This window comes from Muntiacus reevesi, chromosome 2 (assembly GCF_963930625.1).
Source record: "Muntiacus reevesi chromosome 2, mMunRee1.1, whole genome shotgun sequence".
Lineage (NCBI taxonomy): Eukaryota > Metazoa > Chordata > Mammalia > Artiodactyla > Cervidae > Muntiacus > Muntiacus reevesi.
Window position 1 is genome coordinate 252,258,694 of NC_089250.1, and position 12,341 is coordinate 252,271,034.

The following is a 12,341-nucleotide window of genomic DNA, read 5'->3' on the forward strand; positions in this document are numbered from 1 at the left end:
AGAAGTAGGACAGTTGCTTGACCAATAGAACTCTCAGCACCTCAGTGACCAAGCCCTTTCAATCAGTCTGTCATTCTAAACTCCTTCCCTTTAAGAACAGGGAGAAAATCTGGGCACAATATGAAAAATCACAAGTTTAAGGGAATGATGGAACAACAATGCCAGTGACAACAACCTAGAAGGAAAAGGAAGTTGAGAAATTTAAACCCAGCATTATGACTGCTTTTTCTATATAGTACCAGAAGAGGTTGAAAACTAAAAGGAGCTTTCAGAAAACTTGTTGATCTAAGAAGATAAACACTGGAATCAAGACAGGCTAGAGAGATAAAAACTGAAGAAGAATGAACTTGGTAAAACTCTCAGACTTTTGGTTCCGACTAGGAAAAGCTATATTCTGGAAACAAAAGTGATGTAATGCAGACCTCATAATCTCTGCCTGGATGAAGGAGATCCAGGATTCCTAGTTCCCGACACATCTTTCCTAGAAGCAAATATATGTTCTTACCAGAAGAAGACAACATGATTCTAAGCCTCAAAATATCTTTACAGTTTTCATATACAATGTCAAACAGTTAATTTTAAAATTACCAAGCATAGGATACAAATTAACATAGAACTACAATATGCTTAATATAGTCAAGGAAATAAAAGGCACAATTTAGAATTTTGGTAGAGATCTAGAAAGTGTAAAAGAGAACAAATGGGAATTGAAAACCTGAAAAATGAAATTGAAATTAGGAACTCAGTAGATGAGTTTAACTGTGCATTACATACAGATGAATAGAGAACTGTGGAAGTGAAAGTTCAGAAGGAACTACCCAAAATGAAAATGTAGAAGAGCTGGTAAAACAGACAAACTCAGAGAGAGAGGGAAAGGGGAAAAAGCTATCATTGCCTTCCACAGAAGCAAATGGATAAGACTCAAACTGCCGAGGTAAGAAGTAGCAGTAGATTGTAGATATGAAGATGAACAGCAAAAGAAAATGCTAAAAATTGACAGTGGTTGCCCTCATTAATGAGCAACAGTGGGATTGATAAAGTGGGAAGGTGGGTGCAAGAGACTTCTGTTTTTCACAAAAATGCCTTTTCTAGAACCATTTAACTCTGTAAATTGTGTAATGCATATATCTCATAAAAATAAGAAAGATTTAAAAATTTAAATCATGCTGCAAGACAGTATGTAGAAGTATGCTACCACTTATGCAAGAAACATTATATAAGAAAAAATAAAAATATGTGTATTTTTTAGTTTTGTTTATAAAGTTTCTCTGAAAAGACAGGCAGAAAACTGGAAACAATGGCTGCCTCTGGGAATGGTAACTAGTGGTCCTGTGCATGAAAGAGAGACAGACTCATTAGAATCCATTTGAATTCAACACTGTGACATGCATTATTTATTTTTTCAAGAAAAAGCTTCTAAGAAAGAAAGAAACTGGGCAGGAAACTAAAGAGAGCAAGCAGAGTTAAAATTAAATGGACCCTAAAGGGAAGGGTGATCATATCCTTTTAGGATGAGTTATTTATTCAAGAAACAAAAGTGTGTCTTCCCTGTTACACAAATTAGCATCCTTATAGAACAAACAGAAGTTAATAAAAGAAGAAAAGTCACTCATGTGCCACCCTGCCTATAACCACTATTAAGCTTTTGGTGTACATCTTCCAAAACTGTACTGTGTGTGTCTGTCTGTGTATTCCTATCCCCCACCATCAATATTATTTCATTACCAGCTATTTTCATTCAACAGTGTGGTATAGTCAGTTTCTGATATGAATTATTAAGGAATATTCCTACACAGATCATTTACAGTGACTTACTTTATTGCATCATTTGGCTTCACCACAGTTGATTTAGCTAATCGCCTACCAATAGGTGGTTTCCAGCTTTTCACCACTGTAAACAATACTCACATCCTAATTGCTGCTCCCATCTTTAACGGTTTCCTTAGACTAAATTCCTAGAAATGGAATTGCTAGATCAAATGAAATGAATGTAACTAAGTCTTGGTAAGTCTTTTGAAATTATCTCCTAGAAAATTTGTACCAGTTTATATCCTACCCATCCTACCCCCCTCAGTGTTAAAGAAGGTTACTCTGTCCTAGACCCTTGCTGGCATTTTGTTTGCAAAATCTGGCAGATGAGAAAAAAAAAAAAACATACTGCTAGTTAAGTTTGTGTTTCTTTGGCTTACTGGTGATACTGAACATTTTTCATGTACTTATTGACTAACAAGTATTTCTAAGTATCTTCCCCATGCCTGGGACTAATTGTGCTCACTGAAGGGAGAGACATAAAAATGATCTCTTTCTTCATAAGATCTTAAGAATGATCTCTTTCTTCAAAGAATTTGCAATCTCAAAAAAAGTAATGAATACAAAAACAACACAGTATTACAGTGTGCAGTGTTATATATAGGCACAGCGTAAGATGTGGCTAATGAGTGAGTAAAGTAAAAAGTCGCTCAGGCATGTTCGACTCCTTGCGATCCCATGGACTATACAATCCATGGAATTCTCCAGGCCAGAATACTGGAGTGGGTAGCCTTTCCCTTCTCCATCAGATCTTCCTGAACCAGGAATCAAACCAGGGTCTCCTGCAACACAGGCAGATTTTTTACCAACTGAGCTATCAGGGAAGCCTTTAAGAAGTGGCTAATTCCCCCACAAAATTAAAAATGTTCATAGATGGGCACGTTTGAGTGGAGACTTGAGGAATAAGGAGGAGGAAGACAGGGAAATGGGGTGTACATTTCCAAAGAGCAGCACAGTTAAGTGCAGTGATGGTGTATAGCACCTGGGGAGATTCAGTGTGGCTGAGGCCAAGGATGCCTGTTAGAAACTGACAGTGCCTGGGAAGTAAGCCTACAAAAGTTCTGCATAACAAAAAATTTGAAACAGATCCTCCAGACCAGAGGCTCCTATCTGATGTACCAGTCTTGATTGCAGGCTGCCTTTGTTTCAAACAAATTGGACTTCCCTGGTGGCCTGCAAATACAGGAAACCCGAGTTCGATCCCTGGGTCAGGAAGATCCTCTGGAGGAGGGAATGGCAACCCACTCCACTGTTTTTGCCTGGAAAATCCCATGGACAGAGGAGCCTGGTGGGGGGCAGTCTATAGGGTTGTGAAGAATCGAGCATGACTGAAGTGACTTAGCACACAGCCTTTGTTTCAAACAGAAAAGATGACAAATATCTACCATGTTTGGAGGTCCTTGAACCCTGGAAATTATATGTAAAGTTTGGGATATGTGTTTGGAGTATGTTTGTATGTGGGAGGTGTGTGTGTGTATGCGTGCGTGCACACACTTTTTCTTTGAAGAGGTTCCATAGTTTTCCCAAGAGGGGAAAAATCAGCACTACTAGTCCAGACATTGGAGAGCCATCCAGAATCTCCAGTAGGAGAGGCACAGGATCAGGTCTGTGAAAGAGCTTCCTGTCAACAAGTTAGATTGGGGAGGGCACAAACAGGAAGGAGGACTGGACATGAAATTTTGAATGATAACCTTGTAATAACCACCAGTTACTGAGTATTTATTCTGTGGTAGACAGAATATATTCTGTCTGTGGCAGAATATTCTGTGGCACCCATTTTATTAAAAATTAGTACAGAGTCACCTGGCTACAAATTGGCAGAGTCTACAGTTGACCTACCGGTCTCCATGTGACTCTAAAGCCCTCTTTTTTAATCATGACCCTCTGCGCCTCTCTTATAAAGCTCTGGCATCATTTCTTTTGTATTTCATTTCCTAACATTCAGTTAATTATTTTAAGCAGCAAAGTGACTCACTTCAGGGCAGAGAACCATATGGCTAGAGATACCATTTAGAGGACAAAAAAGAGAAAGGCCTCGGTGACTGTTCATTGTTCTTGTTCCACAAAGAATTGATCATCTGCTGAGATAATGGTATAAATCCAAAGAAATTCCTCACTCTGCACTTTGGTTCCTGTTGTTATTTGTGTCCTGTCATCCCATGGAAGGAAATTCCTGCAAGCGAGTCATTCTGGAGACAAGTGCACAGTGCTGTTTTCTTCAAGCTTCCTAGTCATTAACACTGCAGGATAGAAGGTCTGCCTGAGTGTGTGTGTGTTCATTTATTGTTAAAACGACATGTGCAAACACTTCTGTCTTTTGTGGAAAATATTAAATACAAGATAGGGTAACTTATAAAAGCACTGGCTGCTTTACCTTGGGACCTGAGCGTTGGCTAAGAAGTGTGCTAATGCCCTGTTGTCAAATAAAAAGCAAATGTTAGCCTTAGATAACGTGTAACCTCAGGGAGCAGGGTCTGGAATACTGAAATGCAGAAGATCACAACTTTTCGTGTTCTGCACTATCATATGCACATATGCATACCAACCACCTGTATGTGTTGCTCTTGAGCTACTATAATGACTGAAGCATTTTAGCCCCAATTCATAGAGGAAACAAAGGCAACTATTGCTGAAAGTTTGGTAGAAGCCTTAGGAAAGGTTTTTTTTTTTTTTTTTTTTTTAATCATTTTAGGAACAAATATTTGAAAGTCTGTATTAGTTTTCTATTGCTAAGTAAATAATTACTACAGACTTAGTGGCTTAATACAACACAGATGTATTACCTCAGTTTCCATGGGTCAGAAGTCCAGGCATGACTTGTTGGATCCTCCCCTTCGGATCTCAGAGGGCTGAGATGGAGTTGCTGGCTGATCTGCATTCTCTTCTAGAGGTCTGATGAGGGAAAGATCCATTCTGGGCCCCCTCAGGTTTGGCAGAGTTTCTTCTCTTGCAGTTGAATGACTGAGGCCCCATTTCCTTGCCAGCTGTCAGTCAGGGGCTACTGTCGGCTGTCGAGCCCCCTACAGACCCTCTCCTGTTTGGAATCTCCTCACTAGGAAGACCCAGTCCCTGCTAAGGGCTCTCCTGATTAAGTCAGGCCCAATAGGGTAATCTCGCCTCCTTAACATCAGCTGACTCGGGACCTTTCACAGTAGTGCCTAGATTGGTGTCTGATTGAATAACTTGGAGGAGATAACTGGACTCCAGGAGATGGAGATCTTGGGGGCCATCTTAGATGTCCACCTACTGTAAATGCTTATGAGATGCTTCTCTTCTGACAAGAGTATTGCATGTTAAATGCTTCTTAGCATCTATCCTTGTTTTATGAGTTTGGCAATACATGTCACGGGAAACACTATTGAGCCCATAATTATATGTCATGTGGAGCATTTCGGCTCTTGGTAAAATGATGACAGTAGCTGTTACTTACAGGGATTTACTGTGTGCGAGACGATGTTCTGAGTTTTATGTGCATCACCTCGCTTAATCATCAACGCTTTGCAGAAGTTGTCATCAGTATCATGAGCTACAGGTGGGATAACTGAGGCTGGACACAGTGAAGTGACGTGCCCAACGTGTGAGAGCAGGAAAGTGGCAGATCTGGGACTCAAACCGCAGTGTCGGTCTTCCTTTAGAACCCTCCTTCGTAACCATTGGAACCTTTAAAAGGATTACAGAGTGTCCTCCATAGCCAAGATTATCATTCATTGGTCCTCCCTTTAGTCAGATTTGCCATCTAATAACAGAAAATGTCACATGGACCAAGTCCTCGCTAAAAACAAAGGACACCCCTAAGAGTCAAATACCACAAGGTGAATGTGGTTTAGAGACTGACTTTTGATAAGGACAGTCCAATACTTAGCAGCAGGCATTTTATTGTGACTTGTTCTTGGATTCTAGGATGTACTTTGCTGCCTGGTTTTGTGCCAAACATTGATTAATAAGCTTCATCAAAAAGAAAACTCATCACTTCAGCCCTGGAGAGCAACGTCAGGTCTTCTTTCCAGAGCAGCCAACCTGTGTCAGCAGGAATCAGAAGTGGTACCCATCCATCGAAAACTAATGTCCCCTGACTTGAAACAGCACTTATGCTGGTGACACCCTCTCTTTACTATGGACAGAGGGTTGACCTGTGCTACTAGCTAGACGAGGAAAATAAATGGTTAGAACACGAGAGCTGACATTCACAATGCCCTCTTCTGAAAGGCGTTTGTTTTTTTGATAAAAGAAGAACAAAAATGGCATTGATTTATGTTTTAATTGTAAGCTAAGCCTCAAACTAAATAGAGTGCTCAAAGGCCATGTATTTGGGGAGAAGGGCCATCAGAGTGAGATGATGCTGCCTAGAACATTTTTATTTTATCTCCTAGCTGCTCCTCCATTTGTCCTAACAGCAGATAGATATGAACTCCAGGCCTGAAATTCCCAGAGAAGTTGAAATGTGATACTTCTACTTCTGTGTTCTGGTGGAGTGAACTCTTCACCTTCCAAAATCTACGATCGAAGGCAGTTGGAAAGACCTAAGAATATGACAGTAGACTGAACCCACAAGGTCGCTGTAGCAGAGAGTGGCTTGTAGTTCACTATGCCTATCCTCATTTCCTCTTGAACCAGAGCAGGTGACGTTTCCCAGCCCCCTCTGGAGTTAATTGTGGCTGCATGACTGAGCTCTGGCCAGTGGAAGTGAGCAGAAGTGATCTGTGCCGCTTCCAGTCTTGGTGCATAAAATCTTGGCCTACGACCCTCCATTCTCTGTATTTTCTTATTGGCTGGGCAGATGTCAGTCAGTGTCCAGACTGCCAAAGAAGCCATGAATTAAACATGACGTTCTCTATTTAGCTGGGACCCTTGAATGCCTGAATGGAGCAGAAACCCATCCTCACTCCTGCCAGCAACTGGAATGTGTGTAAACAGGAATAATAATAAAATAAATGGCTTTTTTTTTTAAGCCATTGAGTGTCAGGGGTCTTTCCCTTGTAGCAGTTGGCACTACTTTATCTAAAATAATCACCTAAACAGATTACTGTGTGTCTTTCAAAGTCAATATGGACATTAAAATTCTAAAAGACCTCTAGAAAGGTGAAAGATTACATCAGATGTTGTCTTTTTATTGTTCTATAGGAGATCAAGCAATTAAATATGTAACTTATTAGCAATTGTATTTCAGCAATTTTTCGTTTCACTGGCTATATAAACCAGTCCCTGTGTTCTCCTTGGAACCAGCTGTATTATTTTAGTAATTTTCTCATTAAAGAGATAAAGAAATCTTTGACAAATTAAAATAAAAGCCTAGAATTAAAAGACTGAAAGTAAAACAAGTAGTTCTAAGTAAGGAGAAAGGCTGGTTGCTCAAGCATGGGATATCTATTTCCATATATTACTTTGATTGTGTAGATCAGACTGAAAATGATATGCCAAAGACTCCTATGTACAATAATAAAAACTCCAATGAAATGAAGCTATAATGACTCATTTAAAAGCATCTATCTGCATTTATAGCTCTTTAGAACTCACTTTTGTGTTATTTCCTATGGTTAATATGTTAGAAGTGAAAGTCGCTCAGTCATGTCCAACTCTTGAATTCTCCTGGTCAGAATACTGGAGTGGGTAGAGTTCCCTTCTCCACGGGAGCTTCCCAACCCAGGGATTGAACCCAGGTCTCCCGCATTGCAGGCAGATTCTTTACCATCTGAGCCACCAGGGAAGCCCAATATGTTAGAAGGTATTAGTATTTGCTCTTTGGGACTGTGTCTTAGTTCAGGCTACTATAACGAAGTACCAGTAGGCTGGATGGTTTATAAACTACCGAAATTTATTTCTCACAATTCCAGAGGGTGTAAGTCTGAGATCAGGAGGCCAGAGTGGTTGAGTTCTGCCAAGGGCCCTCTTCCACCCCAGGGGCTCATAACTTGTCACTGTATCCTCAGTGAAGTAGACAAGGTGAATCTTTGATGACTCTTGCGCTGTGCTGTGCTTAATTGCTCAGTTATTTCTGACTCTGCAGCCGCATAGACTATAGCCCTCTAGGCTCCTCTATCCATGGGGATTCTCCAGGCAAGAATACTGGAGTGGATTGCCATGCCCTCCTCCAGGGTTCGTGACTCTAAGGACGACACTAATCTGGTTCATGAACCCCACCTCCTGATACCATCATACTGAGGAGAGAGTCTCAACATTAATTTAGGGGGAAACACAAAACATTCAGTTCATAACATTCCATCTTGGCTCCTCCAAACTGATGTCCTTCTCACATGAAAATAAGTTCATTCCATCCCAACAGCCTTAACTTGTTCCAGTATCACCTCTAAGGTCCTGAGTCTCATCTAACTATCAACTAAATCAGGTATGAATAAAACTCAGAGTACATTCATCCTAAGGTAAAATTCCTCTCTAGCTGTGAACCTGTGAGACCAAACAAGTTAACCAAGCAAGTACTTTGGGGGCTATTTAGATGAAATAGATATATTGTGCATATGAGAACGGCGTGGATTTGGGGGCTTTGGGGCAGAATGTCAGAGACTGGATGTTCGTATACCTCCAAAGTTCATATTTGAAACTTTCTCCTCTGATGTGATGGTGTTAGGAGGTGAGGCCTTTGGGAGGTAATTAGGATTAGATGAGGTCATCAAGACGGGATTAGTTCCCTAATAAGGGTCAAAAGAGAGCTACTTCTTTGCTCTCTCTCCACTGTGTCAGGACACAAGGAAAAGCCAACAGTCTTCAGTCTGGAAGAGGGCTCTCAGGAGAACTCAACCATGCTGGCACCCTGATCTTGGATTCACAGTCTCTGGGATTGTGAGACATAAATTTCTGTAGTTTATAAGCCACCCAGTCAGTCTATGGTACTTTGTTATAGCAGCCCTAGCTGACAAAGACAGATACTGATGCTGAGAATGGAGTACTGCTGTAACAAATACCTACAAATATGACTGTGGTTTTGGAACTGGGAAATGGGTTGAAGCTGTGAGTTTTTTTTTTTTTTTTTTTTTTTTTTTTGTTGAAATGTGTATGTTTGTGTATGTGTATTCTGTTTTAGATTCTTTTCCTTTTAGGTTATTGCATAACATTGAGTATAGTTCCCTGTGCTATGCAGTAGGTCCTTGTTGGTTATCTGTTTAAAAAAAAATTTTATTGGAGTATAATTGATTTACAATCTTGTGTAGCTTCTGCTATACAGCATAGTGAATCAATTATACATGTAAGAGTTTTGAAGTTCATGCTAGAATAAGCCTACATTGCTGTGACTGGGCTATCAGACACTGTTTTTTAAAAAGTGGATAAATTAAGAAGATGCAAAGAAGTTATTTCTTTGAGCCTAAACATGAGCAAAATATATGATATTCAATCATGTAGTTTATCTTGCAGTAATAATTGATCTATAATCCCCAAAATTAAATTTATGAGAATTATTATTTTTTGTTACTAATAGTTAAGGATAAAATTATGCACAAATACAAGTCAATTTTATGGAAAGACAGACTTTGCTTACTGTTTTCTTAATATTAAAAGTATTTCACTGGGGTTAATTTAGTATGAGGAGAAAAGTTTAAAAATTTTGGAAAAACAGTTGGTCATACAAACATCAACATTTCTTTTAGTAAGTGTTCTGAATAGAGACAATTAGCATACAAATATCTTATCTCAGCCCTAGTTTATCTAGTGTGGTATTTCATGTTTGTTTTCTTTTCTATCTATGTCTCTAGAGATGTCCCATATTAAAAGGCTATGAATAATAATAGAACTCGTGACTTAGAGTTAAATCGATGATTTCCATTAATACCAAAATTAAAATTTTCTCATCATTCATCTACATCCTCTTTATAAACAATTTATAATCTTGAGAACTGTTCTTCTTTGCTTCATTTATTTGAATTTTGAAATGCAATTTATTAGTTCCCATGCACTTTCAAGCCAAGACAAAATGTAATTAGCATTCTGATCTGTGAAATAGGATTTTCCTCAGTTGTTAATTGGGAAATTGGCATTTGGGTTTAAATATTAGATTCTCTTTATTTAAGTACCTGTGATCCTGTTCCCAAGAGAGTGACCATTGAGGGCCCACTCACCAAATCCAGTCTCTGAGTTTACACTGGGGCTAGACCTGGGTTTTGGAGACATTCCCAGGCACTGTCATCCTACAAGATTCTGCCTACTGACATTTCTAATTCTTGCCTGCAAATTGCAAAATACATTCTTCTTTTTTACAATGAACATCAAACAGTACAACTCTATTCCAAACCCAGGAGATTTCTGATCTGTAACTTTACATTGAACCTCAGTCCTCATGGAGCTACATGTGTTTTTACATTTCTCTTTTTTCTTTTGCTAAGAGAAATACACCATAGAAATTAAATATGGAGGAAGGATAACTTTGGACTGGAATGCTTTCTCAAATCCAGCCGATAGAGTATATTTACATTTGCTTTTAAATTGTTGTTTTCTTCTGTCTGCTTTTTTTAAAGAGAGCTTATTCTGAGCTTCCTTACTCAGAAGAGTACGGGGAGCCAAGGAAGATTCATGAGGGGATAATCAGACTCTTCTTCAATGAAGTGGAAAGCTTGATTTTGCCACTCCATTATTATCCTGGAAGTTTTGAAATGATCTCTACATCTTTTCTGCTTTCAGCCTTTCCCCAATACATTGTTAGTCATCATTAAATATTTTCTATGAATATTTATGCATATAAATATTTCTGAGTAATTTTTTTCTCAAAACAAAACAGTACTGTTAGAATTAATTTAAATAATATAACAATCAAAATAAGGATGTGGTGTTTTGTGTTAATTTTGAGATCCTGTTTACATGTAAAATGAGAATGGAACAAATTGAATTTTATTAAGCAATGGCATAAAATAGTTAAGGATCACACTCTCTGATAATTAAGCTCAGTTTCATATTTAGGCAGAAAAGACAATGTGTCTGGAAATTTATTATACAAAGAATTTCAGTATCTTCTGCTCCAAAAATGCAGCTTGTTCTTTATATTTCCCTGAGACACTTTCACCATAGCCTCCTTCTGACTTGCATTTTTGTTTTGCATGGTTGTCTCTCTGAATGTCATTATTATAAACTTCTTGGGGGCAGAAACTGTGCTTTGGACATTTTTGTGTCTTCCACAATATCTTGACCTCAGAACCACTGAGCATGTATTTGCTATATGCACTTAAAAAGTATTTACTTTTAAGTACATGTAAAACAATATGCTTATCAAATTTGCAGATGACTGGGAAGGATGAGGAAAAGTAGCTAATAAGTTGAATGTCATAATCAGAATTTTAAAAGATCTCAAAAGGCTGAAAAATGTATAAAAAGAAAAGTAAATAATAAAACTGAATTCAAAAAACACTGAAATTAATAATATGCTAGATGTGTTTAACAGTGAATTATATACAGTTGGAGAAAGAATTATTGAACTGGAAGATAGCTCAGAGGAAGTCATCCAAAATGAAGCACAGGGAAAGAAAGGATGGAAAATGCACTTGAAGCGTGTGAGGACACACTAGGAAAGTCATGCCCACTTATTATGGAGTAATATAAAGAAAGAAGAAAGAATGAGTCAGAAACAGTATTTAAACACATAATTGCTGAGAGTTTTTCAGAAATAAAGATACCAAACCACAGATTCTGGAAGAGTAGCCAATTCCAAGCAGGATATACAAATAAACTCATAACTGGACATGTTGAGGTGAAACTGCACTATAATTAATCAAGTACAAGAAGAAAAGTCTTAAAAGCCGCCTAGGAAAGTGATTTAACACTGAAGATCCAGAGTTTATATTTTTAAATAAGATGCTTATAGCTTGAGTAATTTTTTTAAAATTATTATTATTTGACATGTTAGCCAAATTTTCAACTTACTTTGGAGCCATAAGAGGTTTTCTTCTTAAGTTGGAGGTGTAATTTGAAGGGCTGTTAAACAAAAGAGGAAGATTCAATTTGTTCTATTTAGCTCCAAGGGAGTGGACCAAATACCAGTATATGGAAGGTCAAAAACAAACAGATCTCTGCTTAATGTAAGGAAGACATACCAGATATTATGGATTGTTAAAAATCAGTGATATATTACCTTAGTTTATAAATGAGTTCTCTAACATCACAGGATTTGATTAAAAGGCAGATATATAAGTTCATCTAACAAATACTTATTAAGCATCTACTATGTACCAGGCATAATTATAAATACAAGAACAACTATAACAAAAGAGACAAAAATCCCTTCTACAGAGAGTGTATATTGTAGTGCAGGGAGAGCAGGATCATGATAAGTCAATCATGCACTATGTTAGAAGATGGTAAAAAATGGAGCAGGGTAAAAGTATAAGGAGTACTGGAGGGGGAAGGTTTTCAACTTAAAATGTGATGGAAAGTGTAAGCTTCATTGCCAAGTGTTGTTCAGTCAAAGACCTTGGGGAGGAAAGAGATTGAGCTATGAGGATCTAAGCAGTTAAAGGGAATACATTGGTGGGAGTCACTCCCAACTCTATTATTTAGTCCTGTAACATGTTTTAAAATAAGTTTGGAATTTTAGCAAA

At 38.2% G+C, this 12,341-nt stretch overlaps 1 protein-coding gene across 1 annotated transcript in view; it reads left to right on the forward strand.

Moving 5' to 3' along the window:
- The window catches only part of LOC136157473 (hydrocephalus-inducing protein homolog), a 177,825-nt gene that overhangs the window by 12,984 nt on the left and 152,500 nt on the right, over positions 1–12,341 (forward strand). The gene's annotated exons all lie outside the window — the stretch shown is intronic.